Source organism: Mus caroli, unplaced genomic scaffold (assembly GCF_978045245.1).
Source record: "Mus caroli unplaced genomic scaffold, Mus_caroli_1 scaffold_13, whole genome shotgun sequence".
Taxonomy (NCBI): domain Eukaryota; kingdom Metazoa; phylum Chordata; class Mammalia; order Rodentia; family Muridae; genus Mus; species Mus caroli.
Window position 1 is genome coordinate 45807417 of NW_028227268.1, and position 12557 is coordinate 45819973.

At 43.8% G+C, this 12557-nt stretch overlaps 1 long non-coding RNA gene across 1 annotated transcript; it reads right to left on the minus strand.

Moving 5' to 3' along the window:
* Positions 1-1843: 1843 nt before the first annotated feature.
* On the minus strand, positions 1844-7250 carry LOC147001455 (uncharacterized). Its single transcript, XR_015044861.1, has 3 exons — positions 7063-7250; positions 3055-3161; positions 1844-1996 (listed from the first exon to the last, which is right to left on the minus strand). It is a non-coding gene; the product is annotated as an uncharacterized LOC147001455 (long non-coding RNA).
* Between the last annotated feature and the right edge of the window lie 5307 nt (positions 7251-12557).

Consider the following 12557-nt stretch of genomic DNA (forward strand, 5'->3'; position numbering starts at 1 on the left):
GTTTGGGGATATGACTGAATTATTTTACTTAGAGTAACATCCCCCTCCTCCCTCCGCTGCCGCCAGGTTTATCCCTGTAGGAACATATGCTAGAATTGTCTTCACTTTTAGGGCTAATGCCCCACTGTTTGTATCTAACACATTGTGATATCTCTGTCTTTTTGCTATCAAGAATAATCATGCTATAAACCCAGATGCATGGATATTCTTTTAAAACGGAACAATAATTTATATACAATCAAATGTATGGATTTCTTTTTTCTTATTTTTTATTTTTTTGAGACAAGGTTTCAAGTAGCCAAGGCTGGTCTTGAACTCCTAGTCTTCCTGTCTCTACCTTCCCAGTGCATGTCTATTACAGGCCTGTGGTGCCATGCCCAACTAAAAGGAACACATGAATACTTTGATGATTTTTGAAACATGGCACACATATATTGATCAATGTAACTGTCACCCAGATTATAATACAATAAATTATCTAAATTATCCAGGGAAGCTCCCCGTGCCTCTTTTCAGTCAATGTTTCCTCCTAAACAACCACTGTTCTGACTTTTTTTTTTAAAAAAAGAAGATTTATTTATCTTATATATGTTGAATATTCTATCACTGTCTTCAGGCACACCAGAAGAGGGCATCAGATCCCATTCCAGATGGTTGTGAGCCACCATGTGGTTGCTGGGAATTGAATTCAGGATCTCTGGAAGAGCAGTCAGTGTGCTCTTCACCACGGAGCCATCTACCTCTCTAGCCCCATCTCTGTTGTGATTTTTATATCATGGATTAGTTCTCTTGCTAACCTGATATAAATGGAATTACGACAGCATGTACCTACTTGCTTGTGTCTGGCTGCTTGGACTCAATGTAATGTTTTTTTTTTTTTAGATTCAGCTTCGTGGTTATAATTCACTCTTCTTCGTTGTACACCATTTTAAAACTCAGTCTCATTGTGTTGGGATATTACAAATAAACCTAAATGCATGCTCTTCCACTGAGCTACACCCCCAAACATTCTTGTAGGTCTTTTTTCTTGTAGGTGTACTTACTTTATTTTTCATGTGTGAGTATCTTGCCTGCATAAATGTATGTGTATTTGTGTGTGTGTGCCTGGTGGCAGGGGAGGTCAGAAGAGTTTAAAAATACTTAATTGTTTTTAAAATTATGTGTGTGCGTGTATATATATGTACACACCCACAGAAGTCAAAGGCATTGGGTTCCCTAGAGTTGGAGTTACAGGGAGTTGTGAACCACTTGACATGGTTGCTGAGAACTGCAATTGGGATGTCTGCAACAGCACTGTATACTCCAAATAGAAGTTCTAAGTAGTACCTGCTACAACTATGAAGCCTTCTCTCCAGGCAGCCCCTTTTCTGTGTGTGAGACAGGATCTTAGATAGCCAAGGCAGGTGCTGAACTCACGATGTAGTCAAGGGCGATCTTGAACATCTGATCCTCGTGCTCCTACATCCCAAGCTCGAGGAGTACCACCATTCAGCCCCATGCCTGGGTTTATGCACGTTGGGGCTCACACCCAGGGTCTATGTATACTACACAAGCACTCTAGCAATTGAATTACATTCTGTGATTCAACCTACGCTCCTCTGACCTCTGATCGTTTAATGCTCTCAAAACCTTTTCCATTCGTGAAACAACCACCAGACGTCTTGCAGCATTCTGATATGGCAGTCCAGTGATTTTTGTTAGCAAGTAAAGCAGCCCCATTTTAGAAAAAGTAATTCCAGCCTCTATTGATACCTCTACTCGCTGACAACTGTGGTGGCTACCAGAAATTGAGAAAGAGAAGAATAGCATTTGTGATTAGAAAAACAGTCACCCGAATTTATGACTTGAAACAGGGTCATGTCATGTTGCATAGGCTGGCCTTGAACTCTTGATCCCTCTGTCCCAACCTCCTGAGTGCCAGGTTTACAGGTGTGCACCATCACCCTCAACTCCGGAAACTTTTTTAAAGGAGAGAAAATGTCTGCATCTGGTCGTCCTATAAGGGAGAAACACAAGAGTAACAAGTGTTAATCTTTAGTTCATAAAATTTCAATTTCATAGTGTAAAAGGTAAGAGTTCATGTCATCCTCAAAATAACATTTTTATCTAGATTTTTTTTTTTTTTGTCTAGGAAGGGATACCTTCATTTTTCTTTATAGCGCTTGTGGTGGATTGAATAGGTTTGGCTCCCATCTATTCATGTGTTTAAACGCTTGGCCCACAGTAAGGGACAATATTAGGAGGTGTAGCCTTGCTGGAGAAATCGTGTCACTGTGGGGGAGGACTTTGAGGTCTCCTATGCTCAAGCTCTGCCCAGAGTGGAATCCAGTCTCCTTCTAGCTGCCTTCAGATCAAGATGCAGAACTCTTGGTTCCTCCAGCACCAAGTCCTGCCCGCATGGTGCCCTGCTTCCTACCATGATGATGATGGACTGAACCTCTGAAACTGTAAGCCAGGCCCAATTACATGTTCTCCTTTGTAAGAGTTGTCTTGGTCATGGTGTCTCTTCACAGCAATGGAGCCCTAAGACAGTGTTGAAAGCCTCCAAGGTTCTAGTTAATCTGACCTGTGTGTTCTTCACTTCCATATGCCCACATAGAGACGGTACTTAACCAAGATCTGCTGGGTTAGCTTCTCCGTGGAGGGGAGACCTTGCACGGTACAACTAAAGACCAAGAAAATGATAAAGGACAAGGGGTGGGAAGCAATGTTGGAGCCTTGGGTTTTGGTATCTCTGCTGCCTCTGGAAATTTGCTGCAATCTCTGCCAATCTTGTCTTATCTTCAGTTTCACCTGTTCCCCTAATTTTTTAAATCTGGATTCATCATCTGTTCTTTCTTCTCTTTGAGGATTTCCCATGTATAATGAGCAGTGTGGTAGTAATGACTTCCTACGAAGTACATTTGCAAGCCTCCCACCCTGCTCTGGCTCTCACGCAGACTGGCAGAAGCTGGGTAACTGCTTTCTCCAGGCCTTTGAGCATCACTCTTCCCCAAGACCTGTGACAGAGAGGTGGCTGCAGATTGTTCCCATAAATAGCATCCATTTCTTCACCTTCTGGTGTCCTCTTGAGACAAAGTCCAGCTGGCTGGGTATGACTGTGCTGATGCCAGCTGGGTCTCAGCAAGCATCTTCGTCAACGCTGAGGCTGATATCATCGGCTGTGGGAAGGAATAGCGTTAGTAACTGAACTTTTTAATTAATTTATTTTCATATTTTAGTGTGGTTAAGGGCTTGTGAGATTTTTTCTGGGCTGTATATGCAACAGAACACAGTTGTGATTTCTTGTCACCTTTTTAATTGGAAAATGTCTTTGATCCTAGGTATGCTTTATTATATCTGGGCAAGAAGAAAAAACACTTGAATTTGTTGCTAGAATCTAGGGGCAGTCTCTGACAAACCTAGAAAATAAATATAAGATGCAGCTGAAGCTGTTGCACTGAGTCCTAACAGCAGTCACATATAAGAGAAATCCATACCCACACCTAGAAAAGCTGTAGAGCTAAGGGTGGTGAATATTCACTGTAGTTACATCAGGAAGCCAGTAAGATGGCTCAGTGGGTGAAGCCACCATGGTCAACCATTGTAACGCACACGATCAAATAGCATTTAGTACACTCACCAGTAGCTCTATAGAGCTCCAGAAAGTTTTAGCATCCTGAAAGGAAAGCCCACTCAGTAGTTATTTTCAATAGTTTCGGTTACCATAGTGAACTGTTAGGGGTTGGTCTGGTGTTGCTATGTATTGAAATGCTAAATTCTATACCCCAAGATCTGGTTGTCCCAAGAGGAACAAATTCCCATGTATGACCTTTGCTGTGTAAACCTTGCTCCTCAATGTAAAACTATTGGTTACATAAAACTGGCAACCGCCAATTATTGGGGAGAGTAGAAGGAGGTTAGGGCTTGGGTGACCGGGCTAGGGTCGCAGGTAGGGCCCATGAGAGGTGGAGAGAAGGAGAGAAGGAGCTCGCTCGGAGAGAACAGGAAGTCTCCATTAGAGGTGAGGGACCAGCAGCACGTGCCAGAGTGAAATGGACTCTGAGGACAGGCTCGTGGAGCAGAAGACTGAAACAGCAAGTGTGTCGGAGAGCAGAGCAGGGAAGTAGCTCGTCTAGCCATTAGAAAATGAGATTAGTGGTAGCCCCCCAGTAATCACTCAAAAGCTAAATAAATAACTAAATCATAACCCAAGTCTCATTTGAAGCTAGACAGGGGTAGGAATAATTAAATTGATTAACATGTTTTAAATCACATGCCATTCTGAGAAATATGTTGGAATCCTACACTGTCCTGCTCCAACCAGCTTAGAACAGGAATTACCCTTTGTCCAGTTTCCATACTGCATATGTTGCCTACCTGTGAATCAGTCGATGGCCACCTGGGTTATCAGATCTGCTGCTACAGTATCGCAGGGTTGGGTTCAAGTAGCTTTTATTTAACAGTGGTCTCAGAGCATGAGAGTAGGGACACTAGGAAAGTGCTTCGGTGAGGGGAGGAAAACAAAAAGCACATCCAAATGCTGGGCTGGGGAGATGGCTCAGTTGATAAAGCACTTGTCATGCAAACATGAGAACTTGAGTTTAGATCCCCCAAGCACATGCAAGTGCATACATCTACAGTGGCGTCCATCTACAACTCCAGTGTTGGAAGATGCTGAAGCAGGAGGATCCTGGATCTTGTCTATGGTTTTCGGCACCTACCAGAAGACTTAGGAACTATCTCTCCAGAATAAGGAGGACTACTAAGCTGTCAATCTCCACTTGCCACTGAGCCTGGTTTGTAATTACATTGGCTAATTCTAATGTATGAGCACCATCACTTAGCAGGATTCTAGTCTTCTCTGAGGGTTTCCTACATCGAGCTCCACCCTTTGTCTAGATGATAGGCAGCCAAGACAATCCACTTTAGAAATAGCAGACGAGTTCTGCTTTTCTTGCCCCAGCCACACGAGTACCCATGGTAACCAAGCTCCTTCCCTTTTTGTACCCTCCTTGTTCTGTGCTCTCTCTGAAGTCTGCTTCCCAGGTTATAGCTCCTAAGCAGCCCATTGAATCCCTTCTTGGGTCAGAACCTCACCTCAGAGTCAAAGGATTTTGAGGAATGCTGTCCCCAAAGCAGAAGAGGTAATATTTCCTTATCAGAAGCAGCTGGGACTACTTGCAGGCACCCCTCAAGAGCCAGCCTGTCCCCATGTGCAGGCCTGGAAGGAGGGCAGGAAGGGTCCTGAGATCCTCACCTGAGATTCTCAACTCCCTGCTGCTTCTCCTGCTCAGGTGTAAGTAATTCTGCCCTAGTCACTGTGGTCTCATGGTCTCAAAGGTGCTCGTGTATTTTAAGTATGGAAGATTGCCTGTAAGAGGGACTCATCTATGCCACATTGGGGAAGTCATTAACCATGCAGGGCTGAGGCTTTGGTTGCGTGGCTATTTTAAGGTCACCCCAGATACTGTCAGGAACTCCGCACCCATGCTTTGTAAGTAAACCTGATAAACTTGCTGGTTCACTGCAATAGACTCAGGGGGGGATCTTTATCCTGATCTGTTGGTGGCACCCTATGTAGAGTAAGAAACTGTTTGTTACATTTCCCTGTGAAAAGGTCACCCAACTCCACCCTGTCCCTAAACATTAGCTGTCTGTCACATTCTCAAGCCTCCTGGAGTACTTTCTTTTTAAAGACTTTTTATTTCTTTAAGATTTTTTTTTTTTGGTTTTTCGAGACAGGGTTTCTCTGTATAGCTCTGGCTGTCCTGGAACGCGCACGCCTTTAATCCCAGCTCTCGGGAGGCAGAGGCAGGCAGATTTCTGAGTTCGAGGCCAGCCTGGTCTACAAAGTGAGTTCCAGGACAGCCAGAGCTATACAGAGAAACCCTGTCTCGGAAAAAAAAAAAAAAAAAAAAAAAAGATTTATTTATTTTATTTTATGTAATGTGCATGTTTCATGCCCACGTATGTGTGTGCATCACGTGCTTGGTTGTTGCCCTTGGAGGCCAAGAGAGGATGTCAAATCCCTTGGAGCAGGAATTATAGGCAGATGTGAGCTGCCATCCGGGTGCTGGGAATTGAACCTCAAGAGTAGCAGATAGTCTAGCTGCTGAGCTATCTGTGCAACTCATTTGCTTTTTGTTTGTTTGTTTGTTTGTTTTTCAAGACAGGGTTTTTCTGTGTAATAGCCCTGGCTGTTCTGGAACTCACTTTATACACCAGGCTGGCCTTGAACTCAGAGAGATCTGCCTGCTTCTGTGATGCTGGGATAAAAGATGCATGCCTCCGAGCCTGGCTTTTATTTGCATTTTTTTTTAAATGAAGGAAAAGGAATTAGAATGCTGGGGCCGTTTTTTTTTTTTTTTCCTAATGGTGCCTTTTAGGCACTAGACAGATTTTGGGAGGAAAGGGTGGTTTTTGGAAGCAAAGGATCCTGTCCTAGTAACTTGTTACCTTGAATAATGCAGATGCAAAAAAAAAAAAAAAAAGTGTTGTTTAAAGTTTCCAGAGAAGGTGACAGACATGATGCTTTTAGAACCTGTACTCTCACCTGAAAGATGAGAATAATTATTCAGCCCTCAGGGGTTGTGTTTCAATAAGTTGCAGCCCTAAGAAAGAAGTTCTGGCTGAGCATGCACTCTTTACCAGGATGATGGATAGCTGAGGCTTGGCTCTGATAGAGCAATTGCCTGGTATGCACAGATTTGGCACTGCCCAAAGGAAAAATAATAAGTTAAATTGGTTTCTCTGTAAGTGGCCTGAGACCATTTGTGAAGAATTGTTCACTATTTACTTGGCTTGGGAAACACCCCAAATTGTCCCTGAACAGAAGGCTTCACAGAGAAAAGAAAGAAAGAAAGAAAGAAAGAAAGAAAGAAAGAAAGAAAGAAAGAAAGAAAAGAAATAAAGAAAGAAAGAAAGAAAGAAAGGAAGGAAGGAAGGAAGGAAGGAAGGAAGGAAGGAAGGAAGAAGGAAGGAAAACTGTATGGCGAGTGTTCATTGACTCTCCATTGCTGTGACAAGCGACTGAGGTTAAATCAGCCTAAGGGGAGGAATGTCCACTTTATTTTGGCTCACAGTTTCAGTCTCCTCTTGACCGGCCTCTTGCTCTGGGCCAGCGATGTTGTAGTACGTAATGGTGGAAGCATGTGGCAGAGGTCATCTGTTCAGCTCTTGACTGCTAGGAAGCGAGAGAGGAAGAGGCCAGTGACTCCATATCCCTCTTCAAGGGCAAGGCCCTAGTGGCCTAACTTTCTTCCACTAAGTCCCTCCTCTTTGAAGATTCTGTCAGCTCCCCGCAGAGCTTCAGCCTGGTGACCAAGCCTTAGCACACGGGATGCTATTTATGACCTAAACTGTGACAGCACATTCAGCTAAAAATAAACACAAAGAAGAGTAAAAAGACACTGACTCATTCATAGATTTGCCAGAATGTCGGCCAATCAACAGATTATGCACAGATAAGAACCACTGAGTGGTGGAACTTAAGTAACTGTAGTCGCCGGGTGCCATCTGCTGTGGCTTGTCCTGCCATCACCTCTGACTCTGGAAGCCAAGTGTCCTGTTTTCCGTGTTGCCTCAGAAACCGTGTTTCTGCCTTCTCCATTCCACCCCAGCTAGAATTAGCCACGGTCCCTGCTTCTCTGTGTCACCAGCTCCCGACGTTAAACCTGTAAACCCTAGGTTCGTCTGCTTGGTAAAACGTAGGCTATTCAGCCCCGGCAAGCAGAGCAAACCTTTTCAGTATGAGGAGGAGCAGAAGGTCCTGCCTAAGACTCCTAAGGGGCAATGTTGCCCTGGTGGAGCAGGGACTCAGTCCCTGAACAGCCAAGAGCAGGACAGGTTTCCTTTCAAGTTGCAAGATAAACTGTATGAAATGTATATTGTAAACTAATTTGCCTCCCAGGCTCTGGCTATTAGCACTTGGTTGGTGTTGTTGCTAACTTCCCTGTATTGCTCCACTTCTGGCCTGTCTTCAGTCACATGACCTCCAATCCTTGCAAGGCACCCTGGTAGATAGTACATGAGTAAGATGTTCTGCAGGTCGGTGTTTATGGGTGGTTTCCTCAAATTCCATTTCCCACTGTTTCCTTGCCACACCGTTGATTTCCACTGTGGAAATGGCTTATGGGAATCAGACCATTCCAGATCCGAGAAAAGACCTTAAGTCCTGAGCCTAGGTTACGTGTCTGCTCCCCGGCCACAGTGATTGGTTCATGAGTAAGCTTGAGACCCAAGTTTCTCCAACCTTCGTGAAACCAGATATTTGGCTACCCCAAGGGCATAATCTGTTTTTTTTTTGTTTTTTTGTTTTTTTCTGGCCAGGTGTGAATCAGAAGACACCAGTGGCTTTCGGAGCTCCCAGCAGTCTTCTTGGAATCACATGGGGAGTCAGACTTAGATAAAGTAAACATTGCAGAAGGTAAGGCCAAGGGGCAAAAATAAATGAGGCACTTGGGTAAAACAAAGCCTGAAACCATATTTCTCCTTTGGACTTCTCAGTTATATGAGCCAATAAATCCCATTCATTATTTAAGCAAGACTGAGTCAGGTTTTCAAATGTGTACAAGTGAAAGCATCTGGCAGCTGCTTCCTTCCCTGCATAACTATCCCTCTGCTTTGGCTTATAGTCTTTCAGAAATATAGATTAAAATCACTATCCTGGTTTCATGATTCAGTAGCAGTGACCTATGGCCTGGAAACTAGTTCTAGTTGACACTTAAAATAGGGATAGGAGTGTAGCTTACTGGCAGAGCATTTGACTAGCCTTGGCTTCCATCTCCAACATTGAAAAGAAAAGGCACCTTTCAAATAGAATAGTCCTGCACATGGGCTATATTGTGGGTTCAAGGCCAACCTGGACTACAGGGTGAGACCTCATCTCAAAGCAAAACAGATGAGGAAATAGAATAGGCCTACATAACCAAAACCAAATCTAAAAGGTCAATAAACATATTTCATTTCCCTTTAGCATAGAAGGAGAAAAACACAAAGGAATTAAGAAGCTGTCAAACAAGCCAGTCATGGTGGCAGACACCTTTAACCCTGGTACTTGGGAGGCAGAGGCAGGCAGATCTCTCTGAGTTCGAGGCCAACCCAATCTACAAAGCAAGTTCTAGGATAGCCCTAGCTGTTACACAGAGAAATCCTATCTCAAAAACAAACAAACCAAACAAAAATAATTTTGTCAAACAAAACAAAGCAAATAATAACATCAATGAACTATCAAACAAACAGAGCAAAACATCCCAGTTTTTAACTTTGTAAATGTATGCATGTTTTGCCTACATGTACGTATGTATATCATATACAGGCCTGGTGCAAATGGAGGCCAGAAGAGGGTGTTGGATCTTCTGGAAATGGAGTCACAGGCAATTGTGAGCAGTCATGTGGGTGATAGGAACCTAAGTCAAGTCCTCTGCAAGAACAGCCAGCGCTCTAAACCTCAGAACCATATCCCCAGCTCCACACCGCCTGTCTAAATGGAGGTTCCTTAAGAGCATATCTTGAGACAGGAATGCCAGTAGGCGTGATTCACCAGGGGAGTGTCTCAAGGAGAAACCTATGGAGGCTTAAAGAAACCAAAACAAAGGAAGAAGAAACTAAGTAGAGATAAACAAACTCTAGTTACAATCTGATTCCATAAGAAAGCATTGCCCCCTCCAGAGATGTGGAGGTGAACTGTAACTGGGCTTCAGGAGAAGCAGCGCCTGTCAGATCAGAGAGAGCTTCCCATGAAAGGCGTGGGTGGAACTAGGGGGTGGGTAATGACAACAGCTGCAAAGAACTCTTGGGCCAAAGTCCATCTTGAGTTGTCCCTTTATTAACCCTTTCCTTTCAGAAATAAAATCACTCTGCTTTCCTCCTTGTGACACAGGAGGGAGTGTATGAACATTCTGGCTGGGCTGCACGGTCTCATCATCTCTTCTGTCAGCTCCTCCAGTTCTTGAAGCTAACGGATCTTTGCGGTCCTGAGTTAAGTCTTCAGATTTCTTCCCCCGCAGGCACTAGCCACATACAAGCTCGCCTGCATATTGCATTTCATTTCTTTGTTAATGATCAGTGAACCTTAAAACTATTCACTGATTCTTTCTGTAGCCTCTCACCGATGTGTGCCTCTGTTCCAGGCTTGCCTGTGACTGCGCCTCACTTTTTCCCCCACTGTGAATCACGCATGGGTATAATGTGTATATAATTTGTGCGGAGCAAAGTGCAGTGAGCTCTGTGTTGTTACAGGAGCGTCGGAGGGGGGTCCACAGGTGGGGCAGATGTCTGCAGCTCTGCGGTGTGCGGTGTGCTTTACTGTGAGTTTTTTTTTTAAGATTTATTTATTTAATGTATATGAGTCCACTGTAGCTCTCTTCAGACACACCAGAAGAGGGCATCCGATCTCTCATTACAGATGGTTGTGATCCACCATGTGTTTGCTGGGAGTTGAACTCAGAACCTCTGGAAGAGCAGTCAGTGCTCTTAACCACTGAGCCATCTTTCCAGCCCCTTTATTGTGTTCTTACCTGAGCCAGCTAGTGGCAACTTAAAGCAAGGACCCTTTCAGGGTTCCCTGCCAGCCTGCAGTGCTGCTGTGAGCATTGCTCAGGATAGTGTACACAAAGGCACACAGAAATCTAAGGGAACGTTATTACACAGACTATGATTGACACCATGCTTTTTCTTTCTTATCCCAAATTTGCTCTCAGACAGGAGGATCAAGAGTTTGATGTTATTCTCAGTGATTTATTGAGTTTGAGGTCAGCCTGGGCTGCATGAGATCCTGTTTCACAAAACCAAACCAAACCAAACCAAACCAAACCAAACCAAACCAAACCAAACCAAATCAAAACAAAACAAAGCAAAACAAAACCAAAAGAATATTCACTAGTAACCTCTGCACTGCTAAATTCAATGGTTTGGTCCTAGTCGCACTTGCCCTCGGAATAACATTTAAGACAATCCCTTCTTTATCCTTCAAATACATTGTTTTCCCATCCCTCTCTCTCCCATCCATTTCCTCCCTTCCTTCTCTTTCCTTCCCTTCCTTTCCTTTCCTTTCCCTTCTCCTTCCTTCCTTCCTTCCTTCCTTCCTTCCTTCCTTCCTTCCTTCCTTCTTCCCTCCCTCCCTCCTTCCCTCCCTCCCTCCCTCCCTTTCTCCTTCCCTCCTTTCCTTCCTTCCTTCTTTTCTTTCATTTTCTTTTCTGAGACTGGCAAGTTAGCCCTGGACTCTTACATAACCCAGAGTGGCCTCATTCTCTATTCTTCTGCCTTACTTCCCAGGTGCTGGGATTATAGCATCCACAACCATACCTGACAATGAAACAAAGTCCTCATGTGGCTTCTAAGAACTCCTTTCTCCCACTTACTGACCACTCGGAGGATTTTCTTCTTTAATTCTTTTGCTTCCCCCCTGCACACATCATCCCACCTGCATGCATCAAAGGGCCCCAAGACGACAGGGTTCAGGGTTCACATCGATGTTTCCAGCTCTCTTTCTTCTCTCTCACTCCTGTGGTGATCCTGCCTTACAGGTTAAATGTGTCCCTCCCTTGGATTCAACCAAGAGGTTCAGCAAGCATCTCTCCTAGGACCTCATATTTATATATCCAACTGCCTATCACTCCTTACATGTCTAATAGGCACGCCTACAAACGCAGCTTCAGCTGTTCCCTCACAAACCTGCCCTGCCTTAATTTTCCTCCTCCAGTAAATAGCACTTCTCTCTTTATCGTTAGCTGATTAGCTTACACCCTGGAGTTATCATTAATTCTAGTTCTGTTACACTAACCCATCAACACATTTTATCATTCTACCTCCAGGATATATTTAGGATACAACTACTTCTCAACACTTCCGCTTCTACCATGACCTGTTCCAAGCCATCTATCATCCATAGGCAGGGACCCTGCACTGAAAAAAAAAAAAGCAGGGGTGGGAGGGGATGAGCTGAGCATTGGCGTTCATCTCTGCTTCATGACCTCAACACAACGTGACTACTTCACTCACACTTGTCACATGCTGTCCCAAACATGACAAACAGAATCCTCCTTATACCATCAGTTCAAATAGTCTGTTTTTTCTTCAGCTGCTTCTGTCAAATATGTCACAGCGGGGGAAAGAATAACTAATACATGGTCTAAAACCCATTTATTTTGAATATTCACTTTCCATCTGTTCATATTCATGCCCTGTATGTTATATAAGTTCTCTCAAAGAAAGGATCCCTTTTGTGGTGATGGTGATTCAGGGCCTTGTGTATGCATGCTAAGTAAGCCTGCTGCCAATCAACTAAAACCCCAATCTGGATGCTTTTCTCGATTTTGTTTATTGCTGTCAATTATGTCTGGTATATATATAATACATACATAATAAATATTTGTTGAATAAATGAATGTAGTGTGTCACGTTTACATTGAGAGTTCTTAGCGTTGCAACTTCGATCTGTGAAGAGAGCTGCAGGCATTTGAGACATACCTCAATGTTTCTCTTTAGTACCTTAACCACATGCACTTAGACATCATCCAGCTTGCTCAGCTCACTTGAAGACAGACTTTGGGGACAATGCTTCAGAAATTGTTCCC